This window comes from Rhinopithecus bieti, unplaced genomic scaffold (assembly GCF_001698545.2).
Source record: "Rhinopithecus bieti isolate Rb0 unplaced genomic scaffold, ASM169854v2 scaffold_19723, whole genome shotgun sequence".
NCBI classification, from domain to species: domain Eukaryota; kingdom Metazoa; phylum Chordata; class Mammalia; order Primates; family Cercopithecidae; genus Rhinopithecus; species Rhinopithecus bieti.
In genome coordinates, this window is record NW_016809579.1 from 1,051,845 (window position 1) to 1,059,694 (window position 7,850).

Below are 7,850 nucleotides of genomic sequence, written 5' to 3' on the forward strand. Positions count from 1 at the left end.
TAGGGGTGAGGTAGGTGCTGCTGGTTCCCCCGGCTGGTGAGCAAGGGTTGGGTCTGGAAAGGTCTCCAGGAGCGGACGGGAGCTGTTAAAGATTCAGACCCAGCCCAGAGCGGTGGCTCATGCCTGTAATCCCAGCACTTTGGGAGGCCAAGGCGGGCAGATCACCTGAGGTCAGGAGTTTACACCAGCCTGGCCAACATGGAGAAACCCCATCTCTACTAAAAATACAAAACTTAGCCAGGTGTGGTAGCACATGCCTGTAATTCCAGCTACTAGGGAGGCTGAGGCAGGAGAAATGCTTGAACCCAGGAGGCGGTGAAGTGAGATTGCGCCACTGCACTCCAGCCTAGACGACAGGGTGAGACTGTCTCACAAAAAAAAAAAAAAAAAAAAAGATTCAGACCCAGCCTCAGCCCTCTGTGTTGCACGAACTGTTCTCCTAGGGCAGGCTTAAAGGGGCCCATGCTGGGGACACCCAGGTTGGCAGGCAGCTTCGAGGGCACTTCTGGAGAGACCTCCCTGACTGCAGGCCAGCTCTGGGGTGCTGCAGAACTCACTTCCGTCTCTCCTATGGTGGTGCTGTAGGCAGCCACATTTGGCACCATGTGACCCCAAGACACCACAACATAGGTCAGTACAGAACCAATAGCTGGTAGCAGGAAGCAAGGAGCTCAACAGGTGGATTCACCTCTAAGGACTTCAGCCTGGACATCCCAGAAGAGGCAGCAGCTGATGGTGTCTGCTGGAGATTTGAGGATGCAGGGACGCCTGGAGATCTTGGGGGCCACATAGAGCCTTGAGGAGTCTTGAGAATTTAGAGTGCCTAAGAGACCTTAGGATGGCCTAAAGGGCCTGGGGGGCCCATGGGGATCTTTGACGGGCCTGGGAAGGCCCTGAAGGGGTCTCTGGAGGATCTTTTGGGTCTTGGGGGCCTGGGGAGCCTTGGGGAATCTCCAGACGCCTAAAGGACCTTGTGAAGTCTTTGGGACTTTAAGGGGACTGGGGATGTAGGAGACCCGAGGGATCTGGGGCTTTAGGTGGGACTTGGAAAGCAAGGTGGGCTGGGGAGGGCCATGGCAGGTGGAGCAGCACCCCCAGAGGGCCCGTGTCAGGCTGCGGCCCTGGCCTGGGGACTGTGCTTCAGCTCTGGGGGCCCCTGGTCATTCCCTCCATGTGATGGGGGATCCCAAGACTGTCCCAGTGTTCCTGTGAGGGTGAACTGACCCCAAAGGGGCAGGCTTTGCCCCCTGCTCTCAGGCCTGCATGCCTCACACTCCACTCCCACGCAAACTCACCCGAAAGTACCTGAGGCTATGGGGTCTACCAAAGGCTTTCTGGGGAGGTGGAGGAAGGAGCCCCATTGTGAGACATTCCCATGTCCCCAGAGCTCTTCTCACGCTGACAGCCACTCTCTTCACTGGTTTGTATAAAGTGCCCACAACGGTGCCCAGCACACAGCAGGTGTGAGCTGTCATCACTGCTGTCATTGTCACCGCTGTCACTGTCTTTCGTCCTCTGTCCCAGGCGGCCTCCCAAGATCCCTCTTCTTGCCTCCAGTGACCTGGGGCCCTTCATGTCAGAACAGATGCGTCCTGCGATGCTCCTCACATGAAACAGGAACACCCTGTAAATGAAAACAGGCAATCTTCCCCCATGGGGTTTAGTAATAGTTGTTGTTTTTTTTTTTTTTTTTTTGATACGGGGTCTCGCTCTCTCACCCAGGCTGGAGTGCAGTGGCGCAATCTTGGCTCACTGCAACCTCCGCCTCCCAGGTTCAAGTGATCCTGCCTCAGCCTCCTGAGTAGCTGGAATTACGGATTACAGGTGACCGCCACCACAACCGGCTAATTTTTTGTATTTTTAGTAGACATGGGGTTTCACTATGATGGCTAGGCTGGTCTTGAACTCCTGACCTCAGGTGATCCGCCCACCTCAGCCTCCCAAAGTGCTGGGATTACAGGTGTGAGTCACTGCACCCAGCCCACTGTGGGGTTTAGAAGCAGCTCAGCACAGCAAGGGGTGGGTGCCACCCAAGAAGGTGACGCAGAGAACAAAAGTCCACTGAGGACAAACGCAGGCGGGTGTGGAAATCAGGGACCCACCTGTGGGGCCAAGGCCGTGAGCAGCCACAAGAGGGCCCCAGTGAGCCCAATGCAGGGTAGGTGGGAGCTTAATGCACAGCTAAGTTAGGCTAAGAGAGATGTGGCAGGGTCCCCCTGGGGCAGCAGGTGGGGGCTCAGCTCACCCAGGCTCCTGGCTGCACAGTGCATAGTGGGCATCTCCTCTGCCTGAGGAGGAGGAAGGGCAGCCTGCGGCCAGCAGGTGTGCCAGGATCCTCCCACCTGGGCTGGGGCCCGGAAGGCTAACACAGGGCAGCTGAACCCATTGCAGAGCAAGGCCTGAGGGCTGCATCGGGAAGCAGGTGGTCACCGGCTGGCTCTGAACAGGCCTCCACACATCCCCTGGGTCACCAAGCCCTTCCCAGGCCTCCACCCTCCGCTGCAGGCCACATCCACAGCCTGGGCCCTTCTGTGCTGAGGGCTGTGCCCCTGGAACTAACTGCCTGGGCCCTGGAGCAGCGTTTCTGGGGCTTTGGCCCAGGGGAGCTGACTGTTGTTCATGGCTACCCCTCACACCACACTCCTTCTCCAGGCTGCACGGGGCAAGAGAAGGAAGATGCAGGAGGGCTGGGCTGGCCTTGCTGGTCATCAGGGTCGCTCATCTCTGGGGATCTGGCTGGAGCTACGGGCTGAGAAAGGACAAGCGGGTAGCAGGGGCCAGGGCTGGGCTTCTGGTGGGCCAGGCCCCGTTCTAGGGGGGTCTGTGCTCACTGTATCCCTTGGGACACAAGCTCAGAGGGAGGGCCTCAGTCATCCTGGCCTGTCAGGCTGCCTGCCTCAGCCCCGGCCTGCCCAAGACAAGGCATCCAGGGACACTGGCCTGTGGCAGTCATGCCCATAGCTTTGCTGTGTGCCCATCTTTGTTGCCCTTCCTTTTGGAGGGATACCCTGCACTTAAACAAATGAACCCAGTAAAGAGTCACTGCCCCCACCCACCAGCCCCTGACTCAGGCCAGAGAAGTGAAAACCATCTGATCTCAGAGAAGCCTGGGGGCACAGCAGGGCCCCAGGGGACTGGAGACCAGCCCAGAGGAAGCAGCCTGGAGGCCAGTTATCTGGATGATCCTGAGTCGAGAGTGGGGCATGCCCTTGGTGCCTTTCCTTCCAACAGGGGAAACTAAACGGAGTGAGTGATGTCGATCCAGGACCCACTGTGCAGGTGCCAATGACAGAGGCCTGCAGAGGTGACCACAGGTCCTGCCCAGGACAGTCCTGAAGAAGAATGGTGGGGCTGGTATCAGTATTAATTTGCTGCATTGCTAGAGAGGAATACCGGAGGCTGGGTAATTTATAAAGAAAAGATGGTGGCTGGGCATGATGGTTCACGCCTGTAATCCTACCACTTTGGGAAGCCGAGGTTGGCAGATCACCCGAGGTCAGGAGTTCGAGACCAGCTTGACCAGCATGGAGAAACCGTCTTTACTAAAAAAACAAAATTAGCTGGGCGTGGTGGCAGGTGCCTATAGTCCCAGCTACTTGGGAGGCTGAGGCAGGAGAATCGCTTGAACCGGGGAGGCAGAGATTGTGGTGAGCTGAGATCGTGACTTCCATTGCACTCCAGCCTGGGCAACAAGAGCAAGACTCCATCTTGAAAAAAAAAAAAAAGAAAAAATGGCAGTTTCTCCAAAAACTAAATATAGAACCAACATATATGATGATCTAGCAGTTCTACTTCTGGGAATCTATCCAGAAGTGTTGAAAGCAGAGTGTCAGCATATTTGTACCTCCATGTTAATACCAATAGTGTTCACAATGGTGGGAAAGTAGAAGCAACTAAGTAACCAGCAATGGATGAATGGAGAAACAAAACATAGTATAGATATACAATGGCATGTTATTCAGCCTCACAAAGGACAAAAATTCTGACACATGCAACAACATAAAATACATATTATGCTATGTTAAACCAGTCACAAAAAGACACATACTGTATAATCCACTTATATGAGGTGCCTAAAGTTAAGAGACGGAAAGAAGGGTGATTGGCAGGAGCTGAGGGTGGGAAGGAAATGAACAAGTTGTATAATGAGCTGAGTTTGTTTTGCAAGATGAAAAGAGTTCTGGAGACAGTGCACAATGATATTAATATGCTTAACACTACTGAATGCTGCGCTTAAACATTGCTAAGATGATAAATTTCATTTTATGAGTATTTTAACACATTAATAATTTTTTAAAATTTCAAAATATCCCCAATGATTCTTATAAAATTCCTTTGAGAACTCATATGAATAAAGTTCTTTCCTCTAAATTTGCTCTATTGTATCAAATTATGTTTAATAAGTTATAAGACAATATTTTGACTAGTAAATATATATTGTAAAATACTTCTCATACCACTTTACAATTGTTGGTCTATTTAAGATGCTTTATGTAAATCTTCTCACATGATTATTTGGAAATTTGTATTACAAACAAAAATAATTCTAATTTATTTATTGTTTATATAAAGCATTGAAATGCAGCTAGTGAATACTTCACTAATTTACTTTTAATTTAAAACACTATTTCTTCTCAGAATACATTTTCTGTAAAGACGGATTATTTTACTTCTCACATAACTGCATGTCTAGTTCTTCTAACAGGGCAAGAAGTGTCGCTTTTGCGCAAGTAACAGGCTCCAAATGATCAGTTCATCCCATAGGAATTTTTATAAGAGGGTAAGGTTAATGAATGCTAGAAAATGCATCCAGCACTTAGATTGATCAATCATATACTGCAAGAATAAACAGTTTTCATCTTGTTTTGCTTATTTGCTTTGAAATGTAATCATATAAGTTAATCCTTGTGGAAAGCATGATTTAAACTATTTAACACTGTTTTAATTTCAGAAATTATATTGAAATATTAATCCTGTAAAAATATTCACTCACTCATTTATTTTTTTCTCCTCTGAACAGCACCTGTGTTAGATGACCTGATGCTATTCGGAGGAGAAAAAATAAATGTTTGAGTATATACGCATACATTTTTAAACATGGCGAATGTGAGATGCAATACTTCTCATAGATTAAAACAAAACAAAAACTGAGAATCAGTAATATTCCTGTTTCAAAATATAATGTATTTTGCCAGATTACCATACTTACGCTGTTACCAAATCATCATTTTTGTACTCACAATATCAATACATCTCAAAATACTAAAGTAGGCATCATCACAATTTCTGACCTACTCAAAACCTAATGGCCTGGCCATGGGCTGATACAGTAAGCCTTCCATGACTCACATTTCTTTGATGTAAAATAAACAAATCGGACTGGATAATGGCACTGATCATTTATTCCACATTTTACAGAGCAGTTTTTAGAATAAAAAGCCTAAGTCCTTGTTGATTCTGAAGTAAGTTATGTTTGACAAGTGATTTAAACTTCCATGAGACTTGATTCATAAACCCTAAAAAGGGAGTCAGGAGATAATGACATAATAAACATATATGGAACGTAATTTATTTTTAGTAAGTTCTCTCACTTTAGTCCTCATAGAAACCTTAAAACAGAACTATTGTTAGCCCAAAATTGAATCTAAGATTTGACCAATTTGTTAACTTATCCAAAGTCATAATAATCAACTAACCTTCTTTCTTGACCCAAAGTAATTTTTTTTTGACATTTCCACATATAAATTTATTTTTTCCCAACTGTAATTTTGGATTTATGTACAAGTACACAGATACTACCTTATTTTTCGTGCTTACCTTGAAGGGCAGAAAACAAAATCATGTTTTATAAATGTGGCATAAAATTCCACATCTTCTCATGGTGTCATGTCAATAACCCACTACATTAAACCAACTGTAACAAGGTAGTGCATGCTTCAAACATCCAATTAAGAATAAATCTGAGCCAACACCTTGATGACATGGGAATGTGCTGATATCGTGTTAAACTGATGTGGCAGCAATCCAAGGGACTAAGCACATGATTATCCAAATTAAAAAATAAAAAGGACAAAAGGTGTGGATTTGCTGGGCTACATCACAGAATATTTGTCTGGTGAAACCATAATACAGACTTGAGTGTAGGGGATTTTTAATAGATAACAAGTAATTCTTCACAGTGATTTGAGAAAGTGTGAGAACACATGAGAAAAGCTTGGTAATTTAAGATTTACTTTTGTAAAACCATGTGGACAAAGATTAAATGTTACGCTTGCATTTTGAACATTATAAATATAAAACATACAATATTAAAAATACTGATCTCCCTGCCTGACCTGGGTTTAGATATTGAATATTTCCCATTTTATAGAAAAAAACTTTCAAAGTTTTGTCAATACTTAAGTATATACTATTATTCCTCACCAAAATCTTCATGAAACTTAAAAGGCTGCTATTAAAAGTAGTTTTTTTTTTTCCCCTCAAATATGCTAAAACGTGAGTTTGGATTAGCCTTCAGATTTTCAAGGCACGAAAGATACACAAATAGAGTACCCAAGAATATGTTTTAACACATTTAGGATAAGCTTGTTTCCAGCTGTGACAGGAATACCTTTGAGTTTCAGGTACTGAAGAAAAATACCCTAAGTAAACATAAAGGGTGTTCTGGGTCATGTTACAATCTAAGAAGTATCAATCAATTTTTAAGCCAAATTCTTACATTCATTTGAGAAACACTTGCATTTTGTAATTGCCAAACAATGCATTTATATAATAGAAGATACAACAACATTTAGAAATAAAGAATTTCACACTATAATTCCAAATACCAAAATAAAAGAGAAATTTGCAAATTAAAGTATTATCCATGTTGCTCAGAAACATGCCTTACTTTTACCCTGAAATTCACTGTAACTGCTTGACATATAATTTAATACTTAAAAATAATACAGCTAAGTTAATAGTATTTGCAGAATGTTACTTTTCTGGGTAGACATGTTTCACTCAACAGTTTTCAATTAACGCTGAGCATTCATTTAATAATTTTAATCATAATTTGATTCCATGATTAATGGATTAATAATTTATTCACTAATTTAGATGCCATACAAAATACTGAAAGGAATAATCTGATAGTTGCTCGTTGTACAATCCTATCCATTAGTAATACTAAGCCGAGAATTTGATCGCTATCCCACTCTGTCGAATTACATGTTTCCATGTGTGTGATTTTGGTCAACAACAAAAAATCGATACACAATGTCATGGTTTTTCCTTTTCCTTTTTTTTTTTTTTTAACAAGCAGCTCAATGATTTGGGAGGTTGGTTAGTACAATATAGAGAACATGGGGAGAAAAGTATAAAATGGCACTGAACACCAATGCCAATACTTATCCCATTATGGTTATAACAAAGAATATTATTAGTATTTGTGTAATTTGCTTTTCTTTAGAACATAAATCAATGCCATTAACTTGAGGTGTATACAAAATACACACACCACCTTAACCAAAATGCTTTTCATAAGTAACACTACATTTTAAAATCTTGAAAACTGAGGGCCGGGCGCGGTGGCTCAAGCCTGTAATCCCAGCACTTTGGGAGGCCGAGACGGGCGGATCACAAGGTCAGGAGATGGAGACCATCCTGGCTAACACGGTGAAACCCCGTCTCTACTAAAAAATACAAAAAAAAACTAGCCGGGCGACGAGGCGGGCGCCTGTAGTCCCAGCTACTCGGGAGGCTGAGACAGGAGAATGGCGTGAACCCGGGAGGCGGAGCTTGCAGTGAGCTGAGAGCCGGCCACTGCACTCCAGCCTGGGCGGCAGAGCAAGACTCCGTCTCAAAAAAAA

At 44.5% G+C, this 7,850-nt stretch overlaps 1 pseudogene and 3 gene segments (V, D, J or C); all 4 read right to left on the bottom strand.

Annotated features, from left to right (window-relative positions):
- LOC108540637 (Ig lambda chain V-III region LOI-like) overlaps window positions 1-7,850 on the bottom strand; it is a 286,101-nt gene that overhangs the window by 108,442 nt on the left and 169,809 nt on the right.
- The window catches only part of LOC108540636 (Ig lambda chain V-I region BL2-like), a 574,188-nt gene that overhangs the window by 89,082 nt on the left and 477,256 nt on the right, over window positions 1-7,850 (bottom strand).
- The window catches only part of LOC108540638 (Ig lambda chain V-I region BL2-like), a 132,269-nt gene that overhangs the window by 83,399 nt on the left and 41,020 nt on the right, over window positions 1-7,850 (bottom strand).
- LOC108540629 (actin-related protein 2 pseudogene) overlaps window positions 373-7,850 on the bottom strand; it is a 10,519-nt pseudogene continuing 3,041 nt past the window's right edge.